This window comes from Melanotaenia boesemani, chromosome 9, assembly GCF_017639745.1.
Source record: "Melanotaenia boesemani isolate fMelBoe1 chromosome 9, fMelBoe1.pri, whole genome shotgun sequence".
In the NCBI taxonomy this organism is placed as follows: domain Eukaryota; kingdom Metazoa; phylum Chordata; class Actinopteri; order Atheriniformes; family Melanotaeniidae; genus Melanotaenia; species Melanotaenia boesemani.
In genome coordinates this window covers 33,825,325-33,837,513 of record NC_055690.1, presented here as the reverse complement: position 1 = coordinate 33,837,513, position 12,189 = coordinate 33,825,325, and positions in this window count along the sequence as shown.

Genomic DNA, 12,189 nt, shown 5'->3' with positions numbered 1-12,189 from the left:
GAGTACTATCATCATCATCATAGTCATCATTATCCTCCTCATCCATCATTATTACTATTACTGCATAACTCTGTTTTAATTATTATTCTAAGTATAATAATGGTAATATTAACATATAGGTATCACTTTCATTACCTTTATTGTTGTTAGTACGATTCAATCATTCACATTTTATTTATAAAGCCTACGGTTTCTCTCTGACACACACGCGCACACAGCCTGCGTTGCTTAACTTAATATAAATTTCTTGGTCACCACCAAGCATGTAAACTTCATTCACAACCAAAAGGTCGAGGCAGAACCCTCAGCTTACACATGCACCCCCTTTCTTACATTTTTAAATGATCTTTGGTCTGAGAGTTTTGGGGCATTTTCCACGTTTGAAATACAATAAGTGAACAATTGACAACAAAAACAAAGAGCACATAAATGCATGCCTACTTTATATCTGCATATGACACACACACACACACACATATGGACATTTCATAAACGTATATATAGATATACAATACACATACATACTTGCGTACACCTGCACATACATTACCTTATAGCTCCAACACAAAATGTATTCTTTAAGGAGATATTGATTTCCGTCCTCGGCTTTTCCACTCTGAGATTTCTCCAGACTCCCTGAGTCTTTTCCCAACATCCTGCTCTGTAGATGCTGAAAGACCAAAGTTCATTACAATCTGTCATTGAGAAATATGATGGACCCATCCTTGCTGGAAAAACTAAACCTTTAGTAAATGCTGCTTTTATAAACAATCCTGTCACATCTGATGTGTGTAAGATGTCCATACTAATCAAGGCATCAGTTGGTCTGCTGAGTCTACTTTGAGTTAGTTTAACTTCATCATTTCACTTCGTAGCATTTTTGTTTTATTTATTTTTTCTTGATTTTATTCTTTTCTATCCCACAGAAAGTTTTATAATGATCTCAGCTTTTTATCTGCTTCTAGGGTTTGTTTTTTTTTATAGTTTTTTTTTTCTTTTCATTAACCATTATCCTCCCAAATGTGGGTTCTTCTGTGGTTTGTTTCTTTCACTGGTCAGCTACTCTGCTCAGCACTGCCCCTGCGATTTACGGTGGTATTGCTCCGTCGTCTGCGTCAAGCAATGGAGAGCTAAGCTCCCTGAAAACGGACCAAATTACGCACGTGACCAACGCAGAAGACAGATGAAACAGTGCGCAAAGCATAAAAGGGCCTGAAGGCTTCATTCAGTAATTCATCCTGGATTTAAAGCATTCACTGGTAAATTTACACCTTACCCTCCCTGTTTTTTTCTCCTCTCCATCTTCCTCCTTTCATCTCATTGACAAACCCTGGATCTTCCCTGCTCATGTCACAAGAACCTTGTCTGGACTGGCTCAGGAACTCTCCTGAAGGAGGCTCAGCTCAAAACAACTCCAGGCTCTATCACGCCAGACAGGTTCTCCACCAAATCTTGTTAGATTGCACAGGCTGGGTAAATTTCTGTTTAAATTTTAATTAGATTTTATATAACTTTAAGAAAACACAACTTTATTTCCTGTTTATCATCTTTCAGGCAGTTTCTAAATCTGCCAAGTTGTCAGTTTTACTGCTGGTATTGCAGGTTACAGTGTTTACAACATCTAGTTGTTTCACTTCTTAGCAGTTTTTATGTATGTGGACACATAAACCTACCACACCAAAGAGGCCAAAAATGGAGACAAAAAAAAGAGCAAAGGTTGGCAAGGAAAGGAAATGCCAAAAAAATGTGGGTAGGATAAAATAAGGGATTATGAGAGGGAAATAGGGGGCAAAACATCTCCAATGAATGGAAAGATGACTAGAAAGAGAGAATCCAGTGGCAGACTGAAGACATAAAGAAAAAGAACACACAAAGATGGCACAAAGCAGAGAAAACTAAAATCAGAATATATGAACGAGTCTGATGCTGTCAGTTTGTCTAAAAGAAGAATAGAACAACACTGACATCTAGTGGAAATAAGAATAACTGCAGCTGGTTTATTTTGCCTCATTAGGGCACTGCTTCTTTATACAGATGTCTTACAGCAAAAGAAATATCTTCAACTAACATGAGTTCATATTTATGAATGTGTTGTAAAGCAGGACTCTTCAGTACTTCTCCCTCCTTCCTCACTTATGTATTTTTTGGCATGTAAGAGGGGCAGATATATCTGTGTTGTTTCTTTAAATAGTAGTAGTTCCTGTTGTGTTTTATTTTTTGCTAAGCAGGTTAGTATCTTCCACTCTGTCCCAGGTCATTTTCCACTGCTAAGATGTGTTTAGACATCAGAATCAATGACATGGATGAAGCATGCAAGTGTCTGGGTGACAATAAACTCGTCTTTCTGTCTTTATTTATGTGCCGTTGTTATAGAACTGCAGTTGAGTCAAATTTCCACCAAATCTGACCATGTAGCTGTAATTCTTTCCTTCTCTACAAACATTTTGGATTTCATGTTGTGTATTCAAGTGTAATTTTTATTATGTCTGCTCTCATGTGAGGTCTTCATTTACTGACTGCTATTCTGGGCTTGTTTAATTCATTGTTTCCTCATTGTTACTGAAGTGATTTCAGCATCTCTGTGTTAAGTGGTTTAGGCAGCACATTATTAGCCTCATATCTTGGCTAAATTGTGACATTTGTCTAATTCTAATAGTATATCTCCTAATATTGCCAATTGACTGTGCATCATAGACTTTAAAACCTTTAAATTAGGGCTGTCAAAATTAACGACTTAACAGTGGCAGGGACAGGGACAGAATTTTGATTTCAGAGGTGGGGGGGGCAAAAGTATTTGTTTTTTAAAATAAAAACTAATCTTTCAGCTCACACTTTGTTCTGGTAGTTCTTCTAGATTTCTGTTGCTACTTTTAAGCTTAATGTTCCCTTTATTGGTTTGACTGCTTGTAAAGCATGTAGTAAAACATTATCACCCAATTCTGTGTTTCACCTTGTTAGCCAACTTCACATCAACTCAGTACCACCAATTTTACACTTATTTATGGAATATCATCATTTACATAGCACCACCCAATGGTGGGCAGGTCAAACTGGCATCACAGGTGGGAAGAAACTGAATAAAATGTCCGTTATTTAGTGTAAGTAGTGAAGTATTAAATTTTATTTGAAATAAGTGTAACACAGAACCATTGTTTAATGATTTTTTTCATAAATGAAAAGTGGGCAACAAGACCACAGAAGGGTCAACATAATGAACTCAACCAAAGTTTTCAAACACATGTCGTCTGTGATCACTGGCAGAGATAAATTCCTGGCAGAGTTTCTTCCTGTTGAAGGCGTCAACTCTTTCTTCATGTAAGTGACAAACTGCCACATTGTTAAGGTGTTTCTGCCTCATGCAGTTATGAAGCCAGGTCTTTAACCTCCTCAGTGCTGAAACTCCTCTCAGCTTCAGCAGACATGTTGGATCAATCAACAACAGTCACAAGGACCTCCACCCGATCAAAAAGACCTTCAGGCAGGCAGGACCATGTCTAGTGTTTGAACTTTGAAAGCTCTGATACAGATTATCATCATTCTAACATTTGTCATAATGCTTCATGTCATAACTAACGAGTTTATTCTTTCAGCCTCACCTCTTCTCCTCCATCTCCTCCAGCTTCTTCTACTCTCCCTCCTCCATCTCCAGCCTCTTCTCCAGATTCTCCTACTCTCCCTCCTCCATCTCCAGACTCTTCTCCTCCAGCTTCTCCTACTCTCCCTCCTCCAGTGTTTCCTCCTGCATCTACTTCTGCATCTCTATCTGTCTCCTGACAAAAGTATATTGGTGCATGACATGAACAGTGGGACAATCTGGGGTGCCACAATAATCAATTTTGATTATATGGTTATAGCAGAAAAACTTATATTCATGATTATCGTCAGTTTGGATGCATAAAAATCTCGTATGTATATATTGTATTTCCCCCTTTTTAATAATAATAATAATAATAATAATAATAATAAGAAGAAGAAGAAGAAGAAGAAGAAGAAGAAGAATACATTTTATCTATCAGCACTTCCAATAATAATATACACTTTACAAGATTATTATGAGCTTTATAAATTATGAGGAGGATCTTAAAGTGGATATGCTGCTTCATGGAGCCAGTGAAGGTGTTGCAGGATTTCTTCGAGTAACTTACACTTTGACTTTTAAAGAAGTCTCTTATGTCCACTTTTCTGTTTTTTAGACATCCTGGCTGCACCTAATTACCAAACACACATACGCACATGGACACAGATTCAAACATTAATATAAATGAAACTTCTGATATTACAATAACTTCCAGGTGACTCATGCTGAACAAACACCCAACTTCCAGTCGCAAATTAACAAGGACTCCTGACCGCAGACTAGCTTACTGGTGTAAGACAGGTGGAGTGACAGCGGTGAGCCAATCACACAAGAAACGGCAGAGCCAATAGAGGAGCTTGTTTAAACTAAGGGAAACAGGCTTCAGCTTGAGCGACCATTTTCCGCTTGGTGCTGGTGCTTGATCTGTCTCTGTTTACCACAGTGTAACATTGCAGGGGTATTGCAAGCTAGTTTTGCACTTTGAGGTACATCCTTTGTTTCCTACCTCAGCCTGGTTCCTTCCTCAGTTTAATAATTCCTCATTAAAAAAAGACCATTCAAGCAAGTTTTTCCTCATGTTTTTATACAGTAGAAGTAAAAGCTGCAGCTGGCTACGAGCGTGGACTGAATGGGTGAAAATAGGAAAATTCCAGTATTCTGAGATCGCAGCAACATATTGGGAAAAAAAGAACTATGAACTACTTCATCTTTAGAACTGTTAACATAGTTAAAAAATTTGAATTATGAACTATGAACTATGAAAATTTGCTCTTGCGAGTCGAGTGTGACGGTGTCAACACAGTGTATGCCGCTTGTAAAACATGTTCAGTCTTAGTTAAGTACACCAGTGAGTCAGGGATGAGTGGTCTTAAGAGGCACACTTGCAAATTATGTAAAGAACCAGCAAAGCATCTTTTCTTACGTCAAACGCAAAGTACCATCGGGTGTGAAGTCTCGTTTGACAGGCTGAGACCCAAAGAGACCCTTTGCTGTGGTAGAGGGGAAAGGCTTCATCAATGTTGTGCAGACGCTACTTGACATTGGAGCCAAATATGGAAGTAACGTGCAGGTGGAAGATATTCTGCCGTGTGCACGCACAGTCACCTGTCATGTTAAAGGAGAGTTTGACAAAATAAAACAACGGGTCATCGAAGAGCTCATCAGGTACGTCACATAGCACTGTTTGTAATGCAAAAAGTTTACCTTTTTATCAAGCAGTAGTCTATGATCTATAGATCTACCACTACTAGATCTCCTTTTCCACCTGTTTTAAACAGCTTAAACTCTCAGTGTTATAAATTGCTTTCTTTTTAGTACTGAAGATATTTTGAGGGTTAATCGAATTATACTTAATTTTTTTGGTGCAGACTACAAACCCTGCTGTAACTACAGACATCTGGACAGAGGACTAACACACATTACATTACTGTTACAGTTCATTACTTCCTCAACTGGAAGATGGTGAACCGGGTTTTGGCCACAAGGGAGATGGAGGGTGTCAAATCCAACGACTACATCAGAATAACTTTTGAGGGAATCCGTCAGGTATCCCTCATCCTCCCTTAAAAGCAGAGGCAGTTATTCTAAAGTTAATTGAAAAAGGAAATAATTTAGTATTACTTCAAAATTTTTAAATAATATATTTTATTTATTTATTTATTTTTTTGTCTTGGTATCGTCCTTTGCTGACATATACATAAGACATTTATGTAAACACAGTTTTCTGTTCTAATATCGTACTATAAATCTTTTGAAAAGTGCTCTTTAAAATTAGATGGTTGTTTATCATTCTGCTTTATGTCTGGGCTTCTAGTTACTAAGCTTTTATGTTTCCTTTTTCTTTTTTTCTCCATCACAGGAATTTGACATCCTAAGCAGAGACACTGTCTTTGTGACAGATAGTGGCTCAAATATGATTGCAGAATTCAAGAACTATGTCCGACTTTCCTGTGCAGCCATAATATCAACTTGATCCTAAAACATGTATTTGACCACTTGGATGAGGACAACCCAGCACATGGTAGCGTCATCAAGCTGTTTAAGGACACAAAACTGTTGTCACACACATCAAAAGAGCAGGATAAGATAACATAAAATCTTGTGATGTCTGGCTGGGAAGCCTCCTTTAATAATTATGAAACGTGATCAATGGGAAATTAAAAAAGGAGCTACTGTAATCTATAATTGCCATAGTCACATTTTCTTGACTAAATTTAAACTTTAAATCTTTTCCTTTTAATGATTTTTTGAGGCTCACAAATTGTCATTTGTAATCAGTGTAACCCAACTTTTCCTGTACAATGTCTCCTTTTTTAATGTTAGGTCACAAAACACACTTGACCAGTTACTGAAGCAAGCCGTGGAGACGAGCTTGAATACCAGACTAGCAATGCTTCAATCTGTAAATGATGCTCTGAGGTCCGGTAAGCTGCATGACATCCTGCTACACCGAAACGAGCTCTATCTCAACAACATTGATTGTGAAGTTCTTGAGGACTTCAGCGGACTCCTGAAACCATTTGATGAGGCTACTAGGTACCTCTCTGCTGGTCACACACCAATCCTTCACCTAATTCTCCTGACCAAGGCAACCCCACTGAGGGGTTTGTCCATCCAGGATGGAGACAGCGTGATTGTAAAAGAGGTAATACATTACTTTGCTGCTTTTTATTGTTTAGTTGGTGGTCACTCCAGTAGCTAACAGGAGCTTGGTCCTATCCAATAACAGTGATGCATAAAAGAAATGTGAGTCTGATGTTGTCTAGGAGAAACAATGTATAAGTTAATTATTAAATAAATTTAAAACTGCTAGATGCCTGAAATCAAACATGGTGTCTGTCTGCCTGAGAACTTATATGCCTTGTAACAATGATGTTGCATATATCATCATTATATAATTGTATGTCTCATTATGGGATTTCACTCCTTCTCTAGCTGAAAGGGAAGTTAGTGGAGCTCAAATTCAAAATCCACTTGTATCATAAGGTAGCCACAGCTCACTCTCCTAGCCAGAGAAGTTTCTTGAGGAAAACTCTTTCCAGTCAAGAGTATGAGGAGGTCATCAAAACCCTGCAACACTCACAGAAACAGCAGGGACAGAGGAGAGTGTGAGAGACCATGTGGAGAGAGACGGTTAATAACACTTGCATCAACAGAGCACTCCCAGAGCAATTTTAAATGCAATAAAAAGTCTTCCTTTCATTTATAGAGAGTCACACACACACACACACACACACACACACACACACACACACACACACACACACACACACATGTGTGTTACCTATTAGGTAATGTCTGATATAAGTAATACCTATATTAGACAAATAAGTATGTTAGACTATCAAGATCTATGATGCAAATGGTAATGTTCTATAAGAATCTCTCTGTTTTCCTGAAGGCCCATCCCCAGAGGCAAGGACCACAGAGGTGCATAACTTCTTTGCAAGTTGTGTTGAAGAGGAGGACAGGGAGGAGGACAGTTGCAATATGGAGTCATGGGGCCAACAGTTGCTGCTACAATACAAGAGTGACTCTAATCTGACATGCTTTCGGTCTCTTCTAGACTTCGGGCGAAAGAGGTCAGGTGGGTTAGTGCCAGTTGCCAAGAGACTTTTAACAATCCCAGCAACAAGTACTCCCTCATAGCGTAGTTTCGGTGTTGCTGGGAGACTGATCAAGGAGGGGCATTCCACCCTCAATCCAGAAAATGCTGATGGACTTTTGTTCCCACATAGCAACAGTTAAGGTTCCTGGGCTCATTATGCAAAAACGTTGCAGATGATAGAAAACAGTTGTTCAAGTAATGAGCGAAAAAATACTTTACATGTTCTGGTTGGGTTTATTCAAATTTGGCAGACATGTTGCAAACCATATACTGTTTTATTGTTGTTACCTTTTGTAAATTAAATTCATGGTATTGCCTGAAGAATAAATACATTTTAAAAAATGGGAGCAGGAGTCATTCTAAATGGGAGCAGGATGAGTTCAGGAGTAATTTTATCAGGATTGGGACAGGACAAGATTTTCTTCTGTGGGAGTGGGATGGGACAGGAGTGAAAATCCACTCCCGTGTCACCCTCTAGCCCAGACCCATGACCTTCCACCCCTAAACCCACACAGGCATCCCCAAAACTACATGTAATAAGTAAAGAATTCTGCTACCCTAATAGGTAGCTGCAAGTTTAATTGGTTAATGGTATATTTTTTACACATAACAGATTTAAGCTGGTGATATTCTTCTCATTTGATATACACACTATGGAATCAAGGCAAGGCAAGGCAGTTTATTTGTATAACACATTTCATGTACAGGACAATTCAAAGTGCTTTACATAAAACAAAGACATTACAGATATTTAGAATAGTAAAAGGCATCAACACATAATCACAATAAAATAATAAATTACATTAAAATGATTAAAAGCAAGATAAGTTAAAAAAGTTACCGTGCAGATTTCATGCATAGACGCATGAGAAAAGAAATGTTTTTAACCTGGATTTAAAAATGTCTACATTTGGTGAAAGTTTAATCTCCACTGGCAGTTTGTTCCATTTGTTTGCAGCATAACAGCTAAATGCTGCTTCTCCATGTTTAGTCTGGACTCTGGTTTGGACTAGTTGACCAGAGTCTTTGGATCTAAGAGCTCTGCTAAGTTTATTTTCTCTGAACATATCACAGATGTATTCTGGGCCTAAACCATTCTGGGATTTGTAAACAATAAGAAGGGTTTTAAAATCTATTCTGTGTGTGGCGGGGTTCTTCGCCAACCAATAAAACAGGCAAGTCGTTTGTCAGTTTGTGGTGGATTAATTGTGCCCGTGGCTCCCAGACTGTGCTCAGCAGTGCGAGAAATGTCCAAAAACTCCAGTGCAAATTATATTTACATATTTACAAAAAGAGTGGAAAAAAAATAAACAAAAAACAACAAAAATAACAAATATATGCCTCTTGTCTCTCTCTAGACCAGCTAAAAATAGTCCAACCTTCTGTCTCCGAACAATCCTTCCAGTTGCCAGCAATGCAACTCAATGAATGCCCCCCTTCTTCTTCTTTTTCTTCTTCTTCTTCTTCTTCTTCTTCTTCTTCTACTTTAATGGCGGGTCGCAAAAAACGTTTCAGGTGCATACCGCCACCCACCGTATCGGAGTGTGTATTCTTAGGGTGACTAGTTCTTCAGGTTACAGACTAATTTGGCATAGATACAAACCTATATTTAAAAAAAAAAAAAAAAAAAGACTACAATCTATGCACTAACCCTGTGCTCTTAATAAATCCCATTAATGCCTTATTGCAGTCTTTGGGGTTGTCACCCTTTCCCAAGATTTCCTGCAAATCCCAGCCCCTGCCTAGCTTGTACAGCTTGTCTTTCAGTATATTCCTCTGTGTTACAAATCATCTACAGTCCATTAACACATGCTGCACATTTTCTATGACACCACATACCTCACAGTTATCTGTTTCCGCTTTACCTATTAAATACAGTGTAGCCCTCAGACCCGTGTGTCCTAACCTGAGCTGTGAATACACTACCTCCTCTCTCCTATCCCTTCCCTTAGGTACCTCCACCTTTACTGACTGTTGGATGCTATACAGTTGTCTCCCTTTGCGATCTGCGTCCCAGTCAGTTTGCCACGCTCTTGTTACTGCTGCACTAATCAAGGATTTTGCCTCCCCTCTTCCAAATGAAACTTTAATTATTTCAGTGTTGGATAGTTTTAATGCTCTCTTTGCTATTTCATCTGCTCTTTCATTTCCCAAAATGCCTACATGTGCGGGGATCCAACAAAATTCCACAACAAGGCCAGCTTTCTGTAAGCGAAACAGCATTAGGTGAATTTCCAACAGCAAGTCATCCCTACATGTTTCTTTGGCGTTAAGATTCTCCATAGCTGCTGCGGAATCCGAACAGATGACTACTCTCTCAGGTTGAATCTCCTCTATCCATTGTAGTGCAAGTATGATGGCCACTATTTCCGCTGTGAATACTGATAAGTTATCTGTGATCCTTTTTCAGATGGATACATTGAACTCTGGGATGAACACTCCTGCCCCAACACGTCCAGATACGGGGTCCTTTGAGCCATCGGCGTATATGTTTAAGTAGCTGTGGTATCTCATCCTCACATACTCCTCTGCCAGGGGACTGGTGTCAGTTCCTTTCCACCCTTTCCTTCTCTCAATGAGCTTACTATCCACCCCTGGTACCGGAAGGATCCAGGCGGACACATTGCCCCACACTAAGGCCGAACTATACTCAAGCACGTCTAGACCACATTGCGTAGCTACACCTTCAATCGTCAACCCAAACCTTTTACATTTTTGTTTTCGCAGGTACTCCCAGCAGTCTGCAAGAACACCTGTAGCTGGTTGCTCGTCTCCTGAACCTTTTAACTTTACCCAGTAGACAAGAGACAATTTGAGCCTTCTAAGTCGTAGCGGCAGCTCCCCAGCTTCCACCAGCAAAGCGTTTGTGGGGGTTGTTTTCACTGCACCAATACACATCCTCAATGCTCTATGCTGTATACAGTCTATCTTTTCCAAGATATGATTGGCTGCCGCTCCATACACAATACAACCATAATTCATACATGATCGGATCAGGGCCCTATAAATGCCTAATAGTCACCGCTTGTCTGCTCCCCAATCGTAACTTGACACAGCCCTCATGAGGTTCAGCACCTTCTTACATTTGGTTTCCACTTTACTGACACGTGCCTTCCAGAGACAGTTTTCATCAAACCACAGACCAAGATATTTAAACTCCTTAACTCTTTCTATGCTCTGCCCATAAATCTTGAGGCTGACATTAGCTATTTTCCTTTTCTTAGTAATAATCATGTAGCATGTCTCACTGACGGACATTTTAAAACCTCAATCGTACGACCACTGCTCAACTTTGTCAATAGCGGCCTGGACTGAACTGACGACATGGCTGACATTCTTCCCTCTCTTCCATATGGCTCCATTATCAGCATAGAGGGATGTTCCAATGTCCTTGCCAATATTTGTAAAAATGTCGTTAATCATGATATTGAATAATATTGGGCTGATCGAGCTGCCCTGCGGTACTCCATTCGAGATGCTGTACTCTACCGAGAGGTCGTCTCCCACTCTCACTCTAAATGTCCTATTAGACAGAAAGTCTAGGACCCAGTTGTACAGTCTGCCACTAATGCCCAAACTTTCCAATTTAATAAGGAGACCTTCTCTCCACATAGAATCATACGCTTTCTCTATATCAAAATATACAATAACCAGAGCTTCTTTATTATTAACAGCTTTCTCTGCCTCATTACTGACTTTGACAAGCGCACCTGTAGTGGATCTACCTTTTCTGAAGCCGCTTTGATAAGGGCTAAGCAAACCTTTTTGTTCCAGAAAATATGTCAGTCTGTTAACAATGACTTTTTCCATCCCTTTGCCAGGTGAGAAGTTAACGCTATTGGCCGATAGTGTCCTGCACCAGCTGGATCTTTGCCAGGCTCACTGAACGGCAGTGTCAAAGAGCTTTCCAGCTACCTGGCATTACTCCTTCACTCCAAATCTTGTTAAATAACCTGAGCACAACATTCAATGCCTCATCAGGCAGCCGCCTGAACATGGCGTAGCATAGCCGGTCCTGTCCCGGAGCTGAGAACCCTGTTCCATGCAGGGCCTTCCTTAACTCCTGCAGAGTAAAGTCCATATCAAGTTAGTTACGTCCGTATTTACTCTCAAAATGTCTTCTTTATGCTGCCTTTGAGCTGGGTCTAGATGATTCCCACTGTGAATGCCTGCAAACTTTTTGCCTAGCAAATCAGCCTTTTCTTTATTTGTGATAGCCAGGTAGCTCCCCTCCACAAGCACTGGCACTGTAGTATTTTGCTTTTTCCCAGTCATTTTCCCAATCATGTACCACACATCCTTTAACTGAAGTTCTCTGCCAATTGATGAGCAGAATTCTCTCCATGCATTCCGTTTTGATGACTTAACTATTTTCCTTGCATATGCTCTCTTTCGCTGATATTCTAATACACTATCTTGGTTATAGTGCCTCCTTAGGTTTCTAAATGCTTGGTTCCTTTCCCTAATAGCTTTTTTGCATTCTTCTTTCCACCATGGAACTGCA